Genomic DNA, 22,045 nt, shown 5'->3' on the forward strand with positions numbered 1-22,045 from the left:
ATAATATAAAAATTAATTAATATCAATAATATGTAACCTCTAGTTATGATTTTCAGCTAATTTTAATGTACCTGTCAATTTCATTGACATATTCACAGAATGGAAAACTGGGACATAATGGGTTAAAGAAGGCATTATAGTTAAGAGGATTGGGGATTATTGTATATAGCTGTGTAACCACCACCTGAACAGAGACACAGAACAAATCTCTCATGCTAAAAATTCCCTTATGCCCTTTTGCTGTCACACATACATTTTAAAATGTGGGATAATTGTATACATACCACTCTTTAATCTGAATGTTTTAAGAGGCATTGGGCATTTTCTATGGAAATCAATAATACTTTTTTACAACTTTTTGTGTGTGTGTATGTGTTGGAAATGGAAACCAGGGCCTTGTGCACACTAAGCACATTCTCAACCACTGAGCTAAACCCCAGTCCAACAACTTAATTTTAATGACTGCATAGAATTCCTTCAAATGACTAGTTTCAAAACAAATTTTAACAAAAAGGGAAAATAATAGAAACAAGAAGGACAAAAAACTATTTAACCAAATACTTTTGATATGTGTTTTTTCCTGCTCCCTCTTGGTGAAAGTATTTTTCAATTATATTACATTATTCTAATTTTTTTTTATATCTGTCCTTCGGTTTTGTTACACTGTGTCCTGTTCCTATCTGTTCTGTTTCTACTTCCCATCATCTTGCCCTTCCATCTTCCTAGTCTATAATTTCTTCTTAGGTTATCAACTTTCTCCCTAACTTCATATACACTCATTTAGATTTCATCTCTACTTCTCTTCCCAACACCAGATCCCAAGTCCCAAGAGCCTATTGGTAGTATTTCTACATACATGTGCTTTTTGCAACTCAAACTACATCAAAAATTGAACTTCTGTCCCCTTTCCAAAATCTTTTTTCTTCTTTTCTTCCTTCAACTCAGGGGCTTGTACATTCTAGGCAAGGGTTCTATTTCAATTGTTGAAAGTACTTCTTTTGCTGTCACTCAGACGGAAAACCTCAGTCATCTTCAGTTCCTCTCCATAATCTCACAGATTTGATTCATTGAGTGCTATTATTGAGTCAGCTCCAAATGTCCCAGATGTGGACTTCCTTTCCATTTCCACAATCACTACCCAGATTCGGAGGTCCCCTGTTCCTCACCTGAGTTGTACCGAAGTCTTATCTAACCTACCAGTTCTAGTCTGGTCCCCTCTTCTCTACTGTTGCATCAGAGTAACTTTCTAAAACACGGACTCTCCTGTCCTGCTTGAACATATCTGATGACTCCTTATCAGATAAGAAGCAATCTGCACCCTCTGTGTAGGCATCCACGGCCTCTTCTCCACCTTTCCCTCCCATTCCACATCCTTTCATGCCAGGTGACATCAGCCTGGAACATTCACTAACGAACTTCTCTATTCTGTTTTACCTCACGCTCTTCCCCATAGTCTGTTTTGCCGACTCATATGTGACAAGTACTTTGCACTACTGCAGACAAGAATCAAAATGCTCCTTGCCCACTGACCTGCCCTGTTTAGCCGGGTCTCCCCCACCTCAGCGGGGGAACGTGCACCCACACAGGTCATATTCCCCGGGACCAGGGGCTGGCAGAGCGGGAGGCTAACGTTCTTCGCATTTCTTTCGGGCAGGGAAGGAGGGCCTGTGCTGGGGAGATGCGGCCTCCACCATTCGGGGAGCTCTAGAGGTCCCAGCGCATAGATAAACATCCCGTCCTGCAAGGCGGTCCGCACTTCCCCGGTTCCAGGGCGTGACACGAGAAGCCCAGGTACAGAGCCCCGGGCTGAGAAAGTAGAAAGGCTGCAGGAGGCCGGGAGGCGCGAGGCGACGGCAGGAGCGGTCGCGCCGATGCCGTCTGACAAGTCGGACGGTCGCTGATTGGCTGCACCGGCTCAGGCTCTGAGCGGTGTGTGAACGCGAGTAACCCCGAAGGCCGGGTCTGTGACCGACAGTAACCCCGCGGGAGGTGCGGAGGGCGCGGCTTCGCTCCTCGGGCGTCTGCGCAGCCCCGCCCCTCCAGGACCTGGCCCAGGGCAGGAGGCAGCGGGTTGGGCTGCAGGAGCTGCGGCTGAGGGCTCAGCGCCCACCGCCGCAGGCCGAGCGGGGCTGGAGGCCTCCTTCCCTCCTCGGTTGGGCTGTTGAGGAGTTGAGTAGTGGGTAGGAGGTGAGGACCGGGCGTTGGAGTGTCTGGGACGGTGGTTCTGCGGAATCACACGGGTGGCCGCGGTGGGTCAGCGAGGTGGCAGTGTGTCCGCCCGCCCCTGCGCGCTCTGCCCTGTTGGTGGAAAAGGCAAGACTGGAGGCTTTGCCCTGACGCTGGTCTTGCTATCCGGGTGCGGCTTCTCCCACCCTCTACTCCGGGGCAAGGGGTCCTGTGGGGACTGACTTCCCTGAAGAAGGAAGGAGGAAAGGGACAAATGAAGGATAAAGGGTGACGCTCATACGTTGGTGGTAGGACAGTAAATGGTGCAGCTACGTGGAGAACACTGTGGTGACCCCCACAAAAAAACTGCATGTGACTCAGACTCTCCACTGCTAGGTATGTACCCAGAAGAATGCAAAGGAGTTCTCAAATATTTGTTCGTAAGTGTTCATAAACAGCGCTAGTCACACTACCCAAAAGCTAAAAACAGTAGATGAGGCAAGATACCTGCTGGAATATTAATAAAAAGGAATGAAGTACCAATTTATGCTACAGGGCTGATGAACATGCAAAGCATTATCCTGACGGAGAAACCAGACACAAGCTCACATATCCCATTTCTGTGAAACATCCAGAATAAGTAAATCCATAGACAGAACGCACACTGGTTGTTGCCAAGGATGGAGGGTGGAGTGGGGGTGGGGGGAAGATGAGTTACTGTTGACAGGGTTTGGGATTTTCTTTGGGGTGATAAAAAATATTTTAAGAACCAGAGGTGGTGGTTATACAATACTGTAGATCATTAAACACCACATGATTTTTTAAGATGGTTACTTTATGTAACCATTTCAAATTACATATATATAATATGTATATCTATAGATATCTCTCTATACAATATATATCTGAAATGAACACAAAAAGTAAAAGGGGAGTCTTTCTGCTGACCAAAATTCTCTAAAGAGAGGAGTGAAAGTTATCTGTAAGTAATTCTGAATCTTTGGCTCCCTTTCATGTTCAATTTTTTTCTTTTTTTCATCTAGTTGTTCATAGGGCTTTCAAAGCCTGGCCTGGTCTTGGCTTTTCACTGTTCCCTCTGGGCCTGGGTCTAGACCTAAAGGATCCTTTTGGTCCCTCTGAGAAGATCCATGCCTGGGCACTGGACCACCATAAGTCAGCACAGCACACACTGTCCTTTTGTGAGCCTTCTCTGACCAGGGTGTAGCAGGCTGGGCAAAACAGTCATTGAGAAGCAGACCTGGGTTGCCAACATGGGAGTGATACCACTGTTTTAACGGTGAGGAGTTCTGCTCCTTCTAATGTTGAAGATTGAACACTAGAGAAGTACACCAAGGCAAGCATATTAAGCAGGTTTTATTTAAAGGTAATAATACAGACTTCTCCCGGCAGGAAGAAGGGGGCCATGGCTGATGTTCTAAAGTCCCAAGAAGTGAGTGCACCCTACATCTTTTATAAGGTTAAAGTCTCTTTTGTTCTCCAGTTCTCTCCCCCCTTATCTCTCCTACCTGCCTATGTGACTAGGCCTGGTTTTGCATTAAGTGAGAAGCTATGGGCAGGGGGAGGGCCAAGGTGATTCAGGCAGATAAGGGCCCAGGGGGCATTAATTAGCAGCTCCATGCTTGTGGTCCTTGATAAAGGCAGGTAAATTTGGTAATCAATGAGCTCTGGAGATCCTTGACATTCCATTCTCCCAGGGGCAGTCTCTAACTTCCAGAGGCAGATGGCTTCATGGCTTCATTTCCTCGATTTGACCTGATCCCCTATTTCTACACTACCTGTCCTTAATTCTGGCTTCAGGAGGGTTCTGCCACTAACAACCCCAGAGTAAAATCTCAGTTTCTTGGTGTCTGTGGCATTTGCCTCAAAGTCAGTGTTTATGAATCAGCCCATTGCCTGTAACTATAGATCACAGAATAGGACTCCATTCCTTCTAACATTTTCCCCAGTATGTAGTAGAGACAGAACTTAAAAGGAGACATGAAATCTTTCCATCATTGCATTGAGTAATGACTGTTTTAAATGAAGGGAGACATTTCCAATAAAGTAAGATGCCTTTGAAGGAGTGCAGAACTTTACAAGGGGTTGGAGTATGAATGGAAGAGAGGAAATGTCAGGTCTGTTGCTATGGTAGAGAGGAGGGCTTAAAACTCAGGTGTGGTTCAGTGTTCAGGTGGGTCAGGAGATGGAGAGAGCTGGGTTCTTGCAGAACACAGGAAGCTTGTGCAGTTTTGCTTGAGTTCAAGCACATTGCCATTAGCAGTCAGGGAGAAGGGCCCTACCACAAGGCTTTGCCTCTGAGTACAACTGATCTGATCCAGCTACCCCTTTAGTTGAATTCAGGCAATAACAGCACCTGCTTCTGATACAGTGAGAAAATGTGCTGTCTGGCCTGTAGTGCAGTGCCTGTCTGTAGAAATGTGAATATTGCTCTTATTAGTAGTGCCTGTCCTCTGGTCTGGTGGACTCAGATCTTGGATTTTGACCTCTGAGGAAAGTTGGAATTGTTTTGTGCGGTAACCTAAACCCCTTTCACTATGTAGCACATAGTACCTGGATTCTTCCAACTAGTAGAATTTGGTATAGCAAAATTATTATCTAGGACTCCAATTTATAGAATCTGCTTTTGTTGTGTGGCTAGGATTTGCTTCCTTGACATTTGAAACTGAAAACCATACAACTGTATAATTAAAGGAAAATGGAGTGCTTCCTTTAATGAAGTAGTTCAGTCAGTGATTTTTTTTTTTAGTATATTTGGGTTTTATTGCTTCAATTGTTGTATGTTTGAATGATTATGATACCTTGAAACCCATTATTATGTACAATTATTATGTACCATTATAAAAATTAACAAAAATATTTTATTTTCAAATTGGATTGTCTTTTTAGTGTGGTTGCTGAGTTATGAGCATTCACTTTATGTTTTGAGTATCAATCCCCTATCAAATATGTGATTTGCAAATATTTTCTCCTATTCTGTGGGTTACCTTTTCAATTTCTTTTTCTTTTTTTTTTTTTTTAATTATTTAGTTGTAGGTGGACACAATGTCTCTATTTTATTTATTTATTTTCATGTGGTGCTTAGGATTGAACCCAGTGCCTCACATGGGCTAGGCAAGTGCTCTACTACTGGGCTACAACTCAAGCTCCACCTTTTCTTTCTTTCTTTTTTTTTTTGGCGGTGCTGGGGATCGAACCCAGGGCCTCATGCTTGCAAGGCAAGCGCTCTACTGACTGAGCTATCTCCCCAGTCTCTTTCTTTTTTTTTTTTTTTGCAGTGCTGGGGACTGAACCCAGGGCCTTGTGCTTACCAACAAAGCTATATCTCCAGCCCTCAATTTCTTGATAGCATCTTTACAAAGGACAGTTGTTTTGATAAAATTCAAATTATCTGTTTTTTCTTTGTTTCTTTTCCTTTGGTGGCATATCTAAGAAACCACTGTCTAATCCAAGGTATTGGAGATTTACATTTATGTTTCTCCTCAGACTTTTATAGCATTGGGTGATTCATTTGGAGTTAATATTTGTAAATGAAATGAGTTATTGGGCTAGCATTCCTTTGCATGTGGGTACCTAATTGTCTCAGCAACATTTGTTGAATAATGTTATTTTTTCCTTGTTGAATTGTCTAGGCACTCTTATCAAAAATTGAATTGACCCTAGATGTAGGGATATACATCTACACTCTTAATTCCATTCCATTAATTTACGTGTGTTCTCAGAAGTACTTTTTGAAATCAAAAAGTATGAGTCCTCCAACTTTGAGCTTGTATTGCAGGTTTGTTTTGGCTATTCTGGGTCTCGTAAAGTTCCCTATAAACTTTAGGATCATCTTGTCAAATTCTCTTCAAAAAGGAATCAGAGCTAGGCACGGTGGCACCTTCTTGTAATCCAGCGACTTAGGAGGCTGAGGAAGTAGGATCACAAATTGGAGGTCAGCCTCAGCAATTTAGCAAGGCTTGAAGCAACCTAGCAAGACACTGTCTCAAGATCAAAAATAAAAAGGACTAGGAATGTGACTCAGTGGTTAAGCACCCCGGTTTCAATTCCCAGTACAAATATAAATAAATAAATAAATGAAAGAAAAAAGAGTTGAGATTTGATAAAAATTGCTTTGAAACTATAGATCAGTTTCAAGATATTACCACAGTAGCAATTTTAGTCATCTAATCTATGAACATGTACTTTCTTTGAATTTGTTTAGGCCTCCTTTAATATCTTTCAACAGCATTTATAGTTTGAAGTGTACCATACTGGGTGTATCTTTTTTTAGTTTATTTTTGTTTATTTATTGTAACTGATGCTATTATAAATAGAAGAATTTCCTCAATTTCATCTTAGTCTATTCATTATTAATTTAGAGAAATACAGTTGATTTTTGTATATTGCTATTGTATCTTGAAACCTTGTTGAAATCATTTTTTTGGAGAAATTTCCATATCCTAGTTATATCATCAGGAAATGTAGTTTTACTTCTTTCTGTCCAGAATATGTGTTTCTTCTTCCCCTGCTCTGAAAGATATTTTGGGGAGGAGGGAAAAGATGGTGGTCATTGTGTATGACAAAATTTTATTTTTTAGATTTCTCCATTATCTCCAATCATTTTTTCCAATAATTAAATCTTGAGGCCTAGACTGGTCCTTAGCCCTTCTCATATAAAACATGGAGGAGCAGAGTTGCTTTGCCCCCTGGGAGCTCTTGCTCTCCATCTCTCCCTCAGAGGGAAGCCATCACTCATTCCCTTAACAGCTTTCCAGTTCTAAAATCTCTCTGCTTTCCTTTTTCTTTTGGTAACTTTGCAGACAAGCAAGAACACAGTCCAAGGATGAAATGGATATAGAAAATTCGGATTTTCTGGAGGAGGCACAGAGGTGTGTTTAATCAGAGGGAGGACAGTCAGGTGTGGAAATGAGAAAGCAGCGAGAACACGGTGAGGACGCATTTCCCTGGGACGCCTGTCTGTGACAACAACAGAGACGTGGCAGGGCAGGTACAGTTATGGGATGACTGAAAAAGTATTCTGGCCTCAGCATTTTAAACAAAGTAGAAAGGAAGTGGAACTCAAGCTAGAAAACCAAATACTCATTGACGAAGAATATGTCACCACCGGTTTAAGTTATTCAGGTCTGGCAAAGCCTTGATGTCTATTACCTTTGACTTTGGACACTCAGAATTTGAGTCCTGCCTTCTAATGACTCTGAGAGAGTCATGCTTCTTGTTCAAGGCAAGGGCAACCTTCGATCAGAGTGAGGTAACTGACAGAACTAGTTCTCAGAGCTCACAGAGCTGTGTTGGTCAAAGAGGTTCCTGCAGGAATATGGAGCTTGGGCAGATGGTACAAGTTCTGCTCTCTCTTTTCCACAAGAGAATTACCAAAGTGGTAAGAGCTGAGGTTAAACCAACCCAAACACCTTTTCCACCTTGTGATCGTGAAGCCCTCTCTACTCCAGGAATTTACACACCTTCCTCTGGATTGTTTCCTTCTACCTGCTGTTGTGCATCAGTGGTCAGGTAGCCATTTATTGCCTGGAGGCCAGGACTTTCCAGGAGCTGGGCTGCCCGGCCTGGTTGCCATGTAACCCATTGCTTTCCCAGGCAGAGCTTCTGCTGCTCCTCTCAGCCTCTCCCAGCATCTCTGTCTTGGGTCCATGTGACCATGTGACACGTGGTCCTGGCATGCCTCCAGGCCAAGGTGCCAACTTCTGGCATGTGTTTGATTTAATAGGAGCAGACACCTCCTTTCCTGCTGCCCAGAGTTTAACCCACAGTTACCCTTAGGAAGATAGGGCAGGTTACTAGGATATGACTTAACCATTGTTACTGTATTTATTTTTATTTACTTATTTTACTTTTAAAGAAGCAGAACACACATGGGATGGAGGGCCTCAGAGACAGGTCCCAGGAGATTATATCACAGCCAAAACACTCCAAGACACAGTGCAATCAGAATCACTTCACTTTTATTATTAACAAATATAATCTCAGATCAGTACAACTAGCTTTGGACTTGATATTCCAAAATTATCCTCAGGTCACCAATAACTGCTATCCCACATTAAAATGAAAAAAAAAAACAAAACCCACCCAGGCAAGGAAAAGGTACTCTGTGTAAGAATTGCATCTATCTCTAATGGATGCATTCAGTCTCTTGAGAACCATGTAGGTTAATGATGGCATCCAGACATATGAGCATGTCAAGTTCATGGTGGATACTACTACTAGAAAAATCCGCGGGACTTGAGAATTCCTCTGAAGATCCCAAAATGCTTAATAACAAGCTTTAGTCACACTTCAAAACTGTCCTTTGAGGTAGGTCAGTATTATTATTATACCATTTTAATAGAAAATAAAGTGAGGCACATTATAATTAAGTGATTTGTCCAGTGCTACAATTTCAATGTGTCCCCCAAAGTTCATGTGTTAGGACTTTAACTCCTAAAGCAACAAATTGAGAGGTGGGACTTTAAAGAAGTATTTAACTCAAGAGGGCTCTGAATGGATTAATAACATTATCTGGGTAGTAGGTTTGTTATAAAAGCGAGGTTCACATAGCAAGTTGGTGGCACAATGTTGGAAGGCCCAGACTTTACCTATTAGTATAACAGGGTCACCTTGCTTTGTTTACCTTTCAGACTCACCTCTTTGAGCTACATATACTGTCCAAATGATATTAGCAAACCAAGGATAACTTTCCACTTTAAGTGCTAATACCATCATTCCATGTTTAAAATATCAAATACATTCAAATTACTTCTACCCCCCTTTAAATTTGGGCACTTAATAAAAACATTCATAAGAAAGGTTTTTAAAATGAAACCTAGAAGGAAATCCTTCAAGTCTCTTCGCTGATATCATTCCAGTAAGGCTTTGATTGATATAGGTCACTGCTGGAGGCTTTCAGGGGTAAAGGACTGCTCAGAGGGAGCCAGGAAGAACATAACCACAGGATTAGAAGAGAGGTAAGGCACCCAAATCTGTTGTCAGCACATCCACAAGGCAAAGATTGTTAGTAATTAACTCTTGATGAGAGTTTCTCATCAATGTTTCACTTGAGCTTTCGAATCCTGAAAACAGTGTTCTTACTGAAGTACATGCCCCTACCTATACATCTACATAGATACTGGGCACATCACCCTGAGGTCTCCATCCCATGTGTGTAGGGACATGGCATAGATCAGGACCATGGAACAGGATGAGAAGAAAAGAGAAAGGTGAGTTTATTGGTTATATATTATCAAGCAGACATTTGATGACTGTGGAATTAAAATCATTCAAGAGACATATCAAGTGGTAGGCACAGAGTTGGCAGATCTGAACTTCACGAGGTGATTTTCTACTACAATGAACAGCTCAAGAATAAGTTGCCCTAGTGCAGGCTGGAAGGTCCTGCTTCCTCCCATGGCTGGGTCTCAACAGTGGACACAGCATTTGGTATTACACATTGCTGATTCTGATACAGCACAGTCAGGTTTCTGCTTTGATGACTGAGGTACAGGACAGGATAGATCTATGGTCTTCAAACACTGGTGTTCTGTGTTTTTCTAGACTTCTATCCTATTTTATGCCCTAAGTTGTTTGGTAGAGGATGTTTATTAGTTTGCTGAACAGATACTAATTTCAGCAAAGTTCTTGGCATCTCATATCCCTTTCACCCAAAGGTTTACAGCAGACTCTGGCTTCAGGATGGGGTCCCCTTTCAAAGTGAGGCACTTGGGGACTTGCCCTTATTTCTTGTGCTTCCCAGTGAAAATTATATGTCCTTCTTCTTCTGCAAGGATCGCAGTGTCCCCTGGGAGCAAGCAGTTTTGCTGAGGGCACTGAGCATGCTCTCTGCTCCAACCCAGAGAGAGGAGACTAACTTCTAACCCTGCTTTGCTCTGTGACTGGCTCAGTGGGACAATGTGGGCATTTGGTGTCACAGGAGAGTGAAGCTATTTGAGCCAGGGATATTCCTAGAGCATTTGCTAAACTTTTCTGAAGTTATCAGTGTGGCAGAGGCACAAAGGGGTGAAGGCAGAGAGGATGTGGAGGCCTGCAAAGATGTAGCCAGCTCTCCTTCCCTAAAGAGAAATAGCAGTTCAGTGCCCATAAGTACTGTGTCCACAGGACAGGGAGCTGCCTAGATAGCAAGTCCTCACTTCCCTGAACAGACGCAGGAGGCTGACTCTTCAAAGAAGAAAACATTGAAGAACAGAGAGAACAAGTAGAAGAAGGATGGCAGATGGAACAGAGTCAGAAAACAAGAAACAGATGGTTAAGAAATTCCTGTCCCACCCCAGGCAGCCCTACATGTAATCTGGATGGTCACAAAGCAAAGAATGCATGAAAAGTTACAATACTGGGGGAAGAAGCCTGGGTTTTAATCTATTGAAGGAGAAATTGTACTATCTATCTAACTCGGTTCACTAGAAACCCAACAAATTACTCAGCAACTTCTGAACCCTCCTGCAATGTGTTGTTAGAGCCCTTCCTTTGCAAAGTGATCGTAGAAGCTGCCTACAGACCCTACCCCTCAAACTGTCCATCTCCTGCCCAGCAGTGGGAGGAATGAGTACACCAGTGGATGCCTCTTCTCCTTCAAGCTTCTTATTTCTTTTTCAGAGGGAAATACTCCAAGTGAATATTTTCATGCTGCAATACAGATTATGTCTATACATGTTTAACTTTGACCCAAGTTCACCTGCTAAAATCTTTCCATTGTTGGATGTTTGGAAATGCCACAGTCATCCTATTACTACAAGGGCAGTGACCAAAATCCTGAAGATAGCACAGCAGAAAGATGAAAGGAGTTGGACAAGCAGTTCACAGAATCTTCAAACTCTATGAGCTGTTGCTGTATCCCTCGCTTCTGGACACAGTCAACCTGACAACTTGCTTGTCTATGAAATAAGAAATCTCCTTCCCTAATGGAGACCACTTTTCCATTTATCCTCAGTTCAAACTATATTGAGACATTAAGATGTGCTGCTGTAATTTAATTGCCAACCTTCATGGCCATCCCCTAATCAGTCAGGAGAGAAAGGAAGCATACTGGGTAGAGAAGGCTCTAGGTCTGTGCTAGGTAGGCAGCTGGATCTAATTACAAAAAGAGATTTCCCACCTCAACCACATCCTTACTTACAAATCATATCCTGCATGTTCCCTTTCCTCTGATGAATTACCTACTTTGCAAGTTCTGTGCCAAATAGTTATTTTCATCTTCCATCTAGCAAAGTATCTGATGACAGTTAATGGGCACTTTTAAGATTTTGTTGTATATCTAACTGGAGCCATTTGCCTTGAAGTTCAGGAGAGATCAAGGATAGAGCGTATCTGAAGTAAACCCTTTGCTTTTAGACTTTTGGAAGATTGTTAGGCTTTTACATTGGACACTGACCTGCGGCTGACCAGGTACTTGCCTGGGAGGCAGTAAGGGAGAAAAGAAAGGAAGGTGATAGGGAGAAGAGAAATGAAGGTGATACAAATCAAGCAAAGAAAAGGACAATGGGAATGAAGACAGAGAAGAAATGACTATTGTCTTAGCATCAGAGAGGGGAGTTGTTGCCCATCAGTACTTGTCATTTACTGTACTGGAATGGGTTAAGGTCATCTATTTTTAACATCCAGGTAGCTTATTCAGTAGTTAACTAACAGAACATTAAACCTCTACTGGATTTTGGAACAGGACCCTGGATAACCCCAAACTCAGCCACTCTTATGACTTCCATCTCCAGTTCTTTTAAGCCTGGCCAAGATGATGGCCTTGGACACTTTCTTCCGGTCATAAGCCAGGCCGAGGGCAGCCATGCAATCAATGAAGAACGTGGTGAAGTTGATGTGCCAGCGGTACTCACTGGCAGAGTAGTCATAGGGGAAGGTGTGGTGGTAGTTGTGGAAGCCCTCGCCTGGAACAAAACCAAGGAGAGAAGTAATGGATCTCAGTGGATTTCTGTTCTCATCTTTGCAACCTCTTACCCAGCAGGGTGCCACAAACCCCTGAGAAAGCTGCTGTTGCTGGCTGAATGGATGAACCCTGTGACTTCTACTTAAATAGATGCCCGCAGGGTCATCTTAAGCAGTGAGTCAAGAGGCTCTGGTCACCCATGGCTGTCCAGGAGTCTTTGTGATAGGGAGTTTCTATTGGAGGATAAGGAAGAAGATAGTACTGCTGAGGAAGGATTTTACATTGGGAAAATACCAGAGTACCCATAAATACTGGCCTAAAACCCCACAGACACTTTGCCTATGTGCATGTGTTGAGGTGAAGAGGGGACAGTTCAGAGGAAGAACCTGTAGCTATGCTGCTAACAAGGTGAGTAAGCCACCTTGCCCCACCTCACTGGTGTCTATGTAAGGGTGGGAAATTCTAATAGAATGGGTGACAACAGCCAAAAGCAGGAAAAAGGAGGCCCAGCCAAAGGCCAGAGCTCCCACAACTATGGCTGGTTCACAGTAGGCTGATCTGGGTTCTAATTACCTGTGTTTTGACCCTGAAGTGAAAAAATAGAATCACTCTGAAAATACTTGAGAGATTTCCTGTAACCACTGAGATTCTAGAAATCCTGGGAATGCTTTACTTTGCTAGAGGAAAAAATCAAAGAAATCCTGGATTCAGGACAATTTCTCTATTGGGTAAAAAACCAATTCTGGAAGAACTCTTTTTTTTCCAAATCAATTCTGGTACTAATGACACTGATCCTTATCAGATTTGAAAAAAAAAAAAAAAAAAAGCTAAAAAGAGAGGTTCATTTATTAGGTAGTATAAAAATAGAATGGCAATGTTATGAACTAGCAAGTGAAGGTTTCAGAGCAAGGTCTCAATAGGCCTAAAGTTGTTAGATTTTGAAAGGGATCAGACATACAGATAGAGAAGAGAGAGGAAAAGGGAGAAGAGGGTCAATGGGACACAACTGGGACAATAAGAGATAGCCCAAGGAAGGCTCTAGGGGAAAGTCACCTTTATCAGAGAAAAGATGAACATGTGAACATGTGGGGAGATAATTCCAGAAGCAAAGAGATTAGAATGGCGGGAAACAGAGTTAGAAGAGAATAAAGGGTAAAGTGGGGAGGCCAGAGGAGCAGGTTTAGAGTTCCATTTACAATTACAGGACACAGCTCAGTCTAGGTTATTATATTTCTATGATTTGTATATCATAGGTCATTTATTTCAAATGTGGGTCAAAGTAAGAAAATGCACAGTGGTAGAAGGTGCCTGGAAGGAGGACAGAGATGTATAGATGCAAAAAAAAAAAAAAAACCAAAGAAATAATTTTAATAATTATAGTCCTGGAAATTACAGAGACCTGTGAGTACGGTGTCTATAATAGTGTCTGTTACTGGATGAACAATAGCTCTGATCACTGATAAAAAAAAAAAAAAAAGCTATGAGGTCTGCACTGGGAAAACTAACTTGAGGCCTTGTTCAAAGTCTATATGCACTTAGAATGAAGGACAGGAAAAAGTAGAGTCAGATGGTAGAACTCTGTTTCCTTTCATTCTGCCAATTGGGACTGGAATTATAGACAGCATAAAATTCAGGAACAGTGAACATCAGATCAGGAAGCAAAAAATTGTAATCAAACTGCTTTCTTGGAGGATTCCCATAGCATATGGGACAAGGGAGTTCCTAACATACAGTAAGAACAGAAGACAGAAAAATAAAGGACATAAGGAGAGAGGGTGACAGGTAGGGACACAGGCCACCAATAGATGCATTGATTCCCCCCATGTTGGCATCACCAAATAATAAGGTATGGCCCACACTTGAAAGGTAGGGCATATCCAAGTACAGTGGAGAGATAAAAATACTCTGTGGCATAGAGTTTTTTGAATTAAATTATAATTATTCCACATTTTATATGCACATTTAAATATAAGACACTGGGCTTCTCAGTCATGCAGATGTCTCTAATTTTCTCTTTATGCATTCTCTGCCTCAAATAAGACTACAGACCTATAAAAGATGACTAGAATAAAAATCCAATGGGGCTCAATGTAGGTAGGATTTAGAGATTGTTTTACAACTTAAAATCAAAAGCAGCATTATTTTTCACATTTTTCATCTTAACTAAGAATTATTGCTGCACTCCAAAAGGAATTTCCCAGTGTCTTGCCCTTAGTACTATACTGAAAAAACTGAGCTACAAAATGGTCATAAAAATAGGTCATTTGGGTTCCTCCAGCTCCTAGCCAAATATTCTGATCAGAAAACCACTAGATGTAGTCACACTACTGTCTTATGACTTACCCACAGCTCCCAGGGAAACCAGGATATTCTCCCGGGAGTTAATGTTCTTGTCATATGGGCGGTATCCGTAGAGGTGGGCAGCACTGTTCACCAGCCAGGTGGCATTGAGCACTATGACATATCGCAGGAAAGAGGCAACGTACAAGCTGTGTGTAAAAGTTTCACCCCAACAATACCAGGGCACCAATGTGGGCAGGACGAAGCACATGAGCAGGATAGCGGGCTTGTAGTACCTACATTGAGAGATCCCACAATGAGTCAGTGGAGGGCTGTCATGCCTACTTGGATTGTCCACTCTCACTGGACTGGGCTGTCCTTCCTCCTATGCTAGGAATACAGAGTGTCAGAAAAGAGCATGAGGGAATAGGGTGGAAAAACTTTTCAACACATAGTGTTATCCCAGTCTTTAGATGAGGCAATGTGATGTGTTTATGACTTTCCTAAGACTGCCTTGCTGGGAACCAGTGAACAAATACAGAAATACCTGTCTCCTGACTTGAAATCCATTGTGCATTTTCATGAGACCATAAGGCCACATTGATCAAATAGGTGAGCATCAAATCTCAAACTTATCAGCCCAGTTCTGCTGCCTGGGCTATTTTCCATCCACCTTTGGGATCCTTCCTTTTGCCACAGTGGGCTAGTGTCTAGCTACCCCTGCCCCCCCCCCCCACAAAATTCTTTGCTCTACTTATCCCTTAGAAGGCACACTGAGCATCCTTGATCACCTGCAGGTCTCCGTCCTTTCAGAAGCCCTGTCCCATACTCTTCACAGCTATGAAAGCCAGGCCATTAATATTTCAAGGGAATGGATTACCTACCTCCCTTCAGCAGTCACATTTTTGACTTGTATGTCACTGACATTCCCTGCCTCCAACTCCTTTCCATTGCTACCACTGCTTCTCTAGCATGGGTCCTTGCTATTGTCTAACCTGTGTCCCTGCCTCTTGTCTTTCTGGTCAATGGTAACTTTCACCTGTCCTGACAGCAGTCTCTCTGAAGCACACCCTTGACTGTGCCACATGACTGCAAAGGAGATGATTAGAGGTTCCCTGTTGCCCACTGAATAAAGTCCTAAATCTACAACTAGGACTGTAAAGGAACCACATGAATCTCTGCAGTCCTTTTGCCTGTCCCACCCCACACTCCAAGAAGGACATCCTTCATGAACATGCTTGAGCCTTCTTTGCCTCATTCTGTCCTTTCTGTTTACATTGTCACTGCTCACTAATACTTGCGAAGATCTCTCATAACCACTTTCTTCTGTCCCCACTGAGCAATCTCCCTCCCTTTGCACCTCTCTATAGTATAGACAATATTCTGCCTTGTATAATGGTTATCCCGGTAGTTGACTTATCCTTTCAACCCCAAGAGGATATAAACTCCTTAGAGGAAAGGACTTAGCCACATTAATTTTTTTGTGTCCATGACTATTCCAGGTCAGTTACCATTTGCTACATTTAACAGGTTTCATTAAGATAGCTCAAAGAAAAAGGAACAGAGCAGTAAACTCTGACTGAGGACCTGTGGTATGTTAAATACTGGATTTTTAAATGAGTTTGAACTTACAAACCCAGTCAATCCTCAGCTTTTATTTTCTAAGACCTAAGGGAAAAGGTGGAGTCTCTAAGCTTCAGGTGTCCAGGGCCACGTCCCCAGCCCCATCCTCCCTTCACTCACCTCCTCTGGAACATCACCAGCTTCTCGGCTCTTAGGTCAGACAAGGTCCAGCGTTCCGCCCTTCTCTTTGACGGCTGGGTGTTTGCGCACAAGCAGCCAACCCACGTGAGAGAAGAAGAAGCCTCGGCGGGAATTGTGAGGGTCGGCATCTGTTTCTGAGAACTTGTGGTGGGCGCGGTGATCTCGGGCCCACTCATAAACATCATTCTGGAGGGACAGAAAAGAGGAATGCAGACCTGAGGAGAGATGCCCTCCTGGGAGAAGTCCCATTCTTAAATGTCTGTAAAGAGTCTGTGGTTTTTGCCATGACCTCACACTGTCTGGCTCCATTAAGAGGCATGGAAGGGCCTACCCTCTTCTGTGCATTTGCTCTGAAGGTCAGGTGGAAAAGCAATTTACAGTACAGACCCAGGAACAGAACTGCTGCTTCCTGCAGGTTATATGGTGGGGAGAATTCAGGTAAACCACCATGCTCAAATAATTTCACTAGGAGAGAACAGTGCAATTCTTGTAGCAAGGAATGAGGCAAATGGTCCTCATGCTCCCTACTCTATGGGCTTCTATAGAAAGAATGAGGCAGGTGGCTTCAGACCCCGGGGTGCTGGCCTATGGGGAAAACTGCAGGGAGTTCTATCTTGATGTGTTTGCAAGTGGCAGCTTCAAGGGCAGCATGTAACTCATGACCATGACTGCATTTCCAAAGGACCTCTGGGTTTGTCTGGGACTCTTCCCATTACTTCAAAAATGTTCCAGTGTGGGGCTGGGGTTGTGGCTCAATGGTAGAGCACTTGCCTAGCACGCATGAGGCACTGGGTTCAATCCTCAGCACTACATATAAATAAATTAATTAATTAAATAAAGGTCCAATGTATTTCTTTCTTTCTTTTGGCCCACAAAGAAAAGATCGGGAACCTTGAGGTGTAAGTTTCTAGGACAGAGATGATTTTCCAAATATGGTTTCATACCTTCGATATTGCCAAGAAAAACAGGACTAATTTGTTTTTTCTTTTCCTCTTAAGACCAACATCACAAGCTATCCTGTGCCCATTGCTATAATGCAACCATATAGGAGTCATCTACCCCAATTCCATTCATTCTGTCTCTGTTATAAACTTGGGCCACAACCAACCTCAATAGCTGACTTAGCTACTGTAGAAATGTGGTCATGATCATGAATTACACACTGCCCTTGGGTGACAAGGTTGGTCCATCCAGCCTCTCAGTGACTCAGTTTCCTCATCTGTAAAAAGGAACTAAATAATAGCACCCATCTCCTAAGATGCATTAGGACTTAATGAGTTAATCTATGTCAAATGGACAGCACAGTGCCCAGCATAGTCAATGCCATAAAAATGTGTTCTTATTACCCAAGACAACAGAGTTTCTGAATATCTCAGACATTATTCTTAAAGAAATTGTCCTGGGGTCTGAAGATTAGTCTCCCTAAGCTAAGGGTTTTTTTGGTCCACTGTCTGCCCAGAAAACCAGGCTCAGTGTGTAGCTTAAGTGATGTGACCCCATATGATAAATGACACAGCCAGTGTGTGAGAACACAATGGTATCAAAAACAATCCTATACCTAGGGAGCCTTTCCTATTTACCCCCTACTTCCCTTCCTAGTGAGGTATTCTGAAGTATTCTATATTTATCCTACACTTGAGGTGACCCCTGGAAACTTGAAAGGTCAGTGACTGTCCTGCTGAGGCTTCTCTCAGGGCATTGACATCCTCCATTTCACCCTAGGTCATCAACAGGGTGGAGATACAAAAGCTGAGCAACAGCAGCTTCTCACCTGGAACGCCATGGTGTTGGCGATGATCAGGAAGAGCCGCAGGGGCAGCCGCGCTTTGTAAGTTCGGTGGCTCCACAGGCGATGAGCTCCTGCTGTGATGCCCAGGCCACTGATTAAATAGCACATATAGGCTGCCAGGACAAGATAATAGAGGAGTCACCAACAGGCATATTTGGGAAGGCATATCAAAGTAATTCTCCTTATACCAGTCATGTGCTCTTTAGGCTTTGGGTGAGTATCTGCCTCACCTGAACCATAGGGTTGCCTTGGCATCCAAGGTCTTGTGGCTTTCACTACTTGAAAAGTGACCATTACCTCATAACCTCTCCAGCTAGGAATGGAGACAAGTTAAGGATTCCCAGGAACTAAGGAGGCAGGATGGCAAGAGAGGAATAAAACTCTCACCACTATGCCACTGTCATTATCAAATGTAGGGGCAATATCCAAGGTCCTATCTTGTTTGATGTTCAGCTCACCTTCTCTAAGATATTCAGGGATGCAAAATTACTCCTATAGAGCTTAGAATCCATGTACAAGGGTTTTCTGAAGATAACCACAGCAATCTGGGCACTGCTCAACTGGTAGAGCCTAAAGTCATAGTGGACACCTGGGGGATGCAGAGCTGTGGTTGTGTAGCAGCTGGTGAAAAAACTTTGAAATATTGTACCAGGCAGTGTGGCCCTGTCAGGGAAAGTCAGTGCTGCACACAGTCATGTTTGCAGTGACTCAGACTTTACCACAAGTGTTAATATTCTCATATTCACAGTACACCTTCAGAGGGGTAGGTGTTAGTAACACACCACGTTGCAGGCAAGAGAATAGATGCTTTAGAGGGTGCCTGTTTATTGAGCATCACTAACAATGTATTGCCTCTACTTCCTCTAATTCTACAGGCTCACCAGGCGCCAGGTATGATCTCTAATGGGGAAGTAGGCAGGTGTACCTATCACTTTCTGGGTTTAGCAGCTCTAGGCCACAGGGGATCAGGCCTTGGGAGAAACTATTAACCATGTTTCATTCCTAGGAGCTGGAAACAATAGATCCTAACTTAGCAGGAGTTGAAAATGGTACGTATGGTAACAAAGTATCCTGTGTCCTTTTATAGCCAGAGATAGTTTCTTATAAAGCCCCCTTCTCTCCCCTCCCCTCCCCTCTCCCCTGTATCCTATCCTGTTCCTCCCACAGGGTTCTCAGGAAGAGTCCTAGGGATAGTGACTGTTCAAGGAAAGTACTGTCAACATTCTCTGTGAGCTGGACTGGAGACTCCAGCTGATATTTGGCCTCTGGCCATGTGGTGATTGAGATCTGATATGTATCACCCATACCTAGAAAAACTACAGTGAGTCAGGGCCCTGTAATCACCAAAAGGAAAGAAAGGGCTTTAGCAAAGCAGAAGCACTCAACTGAGAGGCAAGGAAGTATCTGGGGTTGTTTCATGGTGCAGATGACCCTGGCTCATTGGCTCCAAAAGCATATGCCTCCCATCATAATCAGAATTGCAACCAGAATCCAGGCACTCTGGTGCCTGTTCTATCCATACTTGTCAGTCTCTCAAGAAGGCTTAGTAAGTTAGATTCATTCCCTCTTCCCTAGGGGACTGTTAGTGTCCACACGGATGGTTAAGCAACATCTTGCAGCTTTGCCCTTTGGCCCTTAGTGATTCCAAGGACATCTCCTCAACCCTGCCCTGAGTGCTCTTCCAGTCTACAGACACAGCAGGCTCTTGAAATAGCTGACTCAGGAGAAATGATGGAATGACACACAATGACCGAATACAATATGACCTTTCCAATCCTATAAACACAGTGTTGTTGTCACTTAGTAGCAGGTGATCCTAGAAAGGGAATCTTCTCAGTTCCATTTCTAAGTGGCACTTAGAGCATAAGAAAGTTTAATGACCAAGACCAGATCTAGCCACCTCTAAGAGGCCTGGTGGGGACAGCCTAACACCTGGCCAACCAGCCCTTCTACATCACTACCCTGTCAGAAAGTTCCCCATACTTCTTTGTTCTAAAAACCTCTGACTGTCTTCTGGAGATGGCATCCTGGTTCCCTACTTCTCAGAGAGCAGCAATTGGGCCCCTAGGTCTCTAGAGCTCCCTGCTCCTCCTTCCCAACCCAGGCTTCAAGGGCAGAGGTGAATCTACCTGCAAAGCACATGCATGGATCCAGGAGCTATCAGCCCCAGGCATGGATCTCCAAAAAAGCTGAGCTAAGGGTAGGTCAGGGAAGAATTGGCAACCCTCTCCCTCATAGCAGCCTACGGAATAGGGAGGAGCAGGAATAGCAGCTGGTGTTAAAAGGTGTTGGGTCCTTGGCACTTTGTGGCCTCAGGTGAGAAGGGCAGGAACTGTCAGGGTGGAGAATGGAACACAAAGCATTTCTGAACATTATTTCATTCTAATACATACTGCTGACTGGCATGAGTTGTACCCAGACCTACCTGGAGTAACACAGCAACACATCTGTGCAGCTTAGGTCATGGCCTTGTCATTCCCCCACTATGACACATCGTCCTTGTCTAACCAAGGGGTCAGGTCAAAATCTTTTTGTTGATAATCCCTTTATGCTCTTCCTTTGTTCATGATATCTCCTCAGCAGCTTTCCTTTCCTACAACCCTGGCTGTGCTTGGCATGCAGTCCAGGAGCTCTGGTCTAGCCCCAGGTTCCCAGTCACCCAAGCAGGAAGGGCAGGGACAGGGAGCCAGCTGATTCAAACAGAAAAGTTCTTTCAGGGACAGCTGCTTCTGTGCCACACATCTCTCTATACTCAAAGCCCCCTTCCCATGGTCTCAAGGCTTGCTCCCCAGCACCCATGTTAAGGGACCCTCTAGAATTACATTTCAGCTCCCAATCTCACTAGGCTCTATTCCCAATCCAGTCAGTCTCTCAGGCAACCAAAGACACTTTACTGGCAAAACCTAGACCGAGAGGGGCCTCTGCTCTGTGGAAGATCCCGCCTTATTAAAATATCAGTGAGAAACCTGGAGTAACGTTTCAGAACAAGGGAAGCTGCTTACCCCAGAGCAAAGTATAGAACTTGCTGGTGGGAATCAGTATGACCCCATACAGGGCTCCCAAGTGCAGCAGACCCATGAGGATGATGTTTCTCCAGACATACTCAAGCTTGGGCCTGGGGCCCTCTGCATCCTGATAGCTGGAGTCAAATATGTCATCTTTCATTTCAGGGCGGATGTCTTCTGCTGAGTAAAGGGCCATCTTCTCCAACTTCTGTCCCCCATCCTTTAGGCCCTCATTTGGAGGTGCTGTGATGGTGGTGGTAGTCACATAGGAGCTGGAGATCTGAAAAAAGAAATGGAGAATCAGGAGAACGCAGAGGCTGGGGCAGTAGAGGGCACTTGCTCTCTAATTCAGTGTGCAGTGGAGGTACAGATCCTGCCCCAGTGCCTAGGCTATGTGATGGTGGTATGTACCCTGAGATTGAATAGGGGGAAGTTTCCAGAAATTACAGATTAATTGGGGGTGAAATCTCAAGGTGAAGGAGCAGAAGGAGAGAGGAGGATAAACAACTCACAACCCTAGCAACATGCAAAGGAAACCCCACGTATACAGGCACCAGCAGGACCGAGTTTTTAAAGCTCAAGAACCAAGAGTTATGGAATCAATCCTCCATAACGCAACACACACCCCGCCCTCAACCGAGGGCAGCAGAACTCTGGAAAGACGGCTCTTTCCTCACAGAAGTTAACTAGTCGCCTAGAAGTCCCATTCTGCTCTGGCCAAGGCGCGGGACTGAGGCCACTTCTGGGACGCTCACCTCCTGCAGCATGTGGGCAGGCATCCTGGCTCTAGGGTGCTGGGATCACTCTCCCAGGACTGAGGCTGCGGAGCGAATTTGGCTCCGCCAAAACTGAGGGTGAACTTCGGCTCTGGGGGCCGGCTTGTGCGGGGCGATCGGTGGAGCTGCGCTCGGAACACCTCTCTGCTGTTGCACGTGGATGGCTGTGCAGACCCGACCCAATGTGAGCGGAGCTCCCCGGGCTCGGAATTTAAAGGGTAGAGCTGGCCTAGGGCGACCGTGTCCTGTATTTCCTCAAAACTCTTTAATCTGCTGCCAACAAGGAGCAAAGTGAGCAGAACTGCCTGACCGACACAGCTCCGCGTGGAAAAAAGGGCGGGAGAGGGGAGGGGACAGAAAGTCG

At 44.0% G+C, this 22,045-nt stretch overlaps 1 long non-coding RNA gene and 1 pseudogene across 3 annotated transcripts in view; one reads left to right on the forward strand and one right to left on the reverse strand.

The window, feature by feature from the left end:
• Window positions 1-2,065: 2,065 nt before the first annotated feature.
• LOC124984513 (uncharacterized) overlaps window positions 2,066-22,045 on the forward strand; it is a 33,515-nt gene continuing 13,535 nt past the window's right edge. The window contains exons 1-3 of one of the 3 annotated variants that reach the window (XR_007108694.1): window positions 2,195-2,562; window positions 3,577-3,616; window positions 6,987-7,174. This is a non-coding gene — a long non-coding RNA (uncharacterized LOC124984513). The other 2 variants (XR_007108695.1, XR_007108696.1) reach the window with 2 other exon arrangements.
• LOC124984512 (acyl-CoA desaturase 1-like) lies at window positions 8,128-21,944 on the reverse strand (annotated as a pseudogene).

The sequence above is a fragment of the Sciurus carolinensis genome, chromosome 5, assembly GCF_902686445.1.
Source record: "Sciurus carolinensis chromosome 5, mSciCar1.2, whole genome shotgun sequence".
Classification (NCBI taxonomy): Eukaryota; Metazoa; Chordata; class Mammalia; order Rodentia; family Sciuridae; genus Sciurus; species Sciurus carolinensis.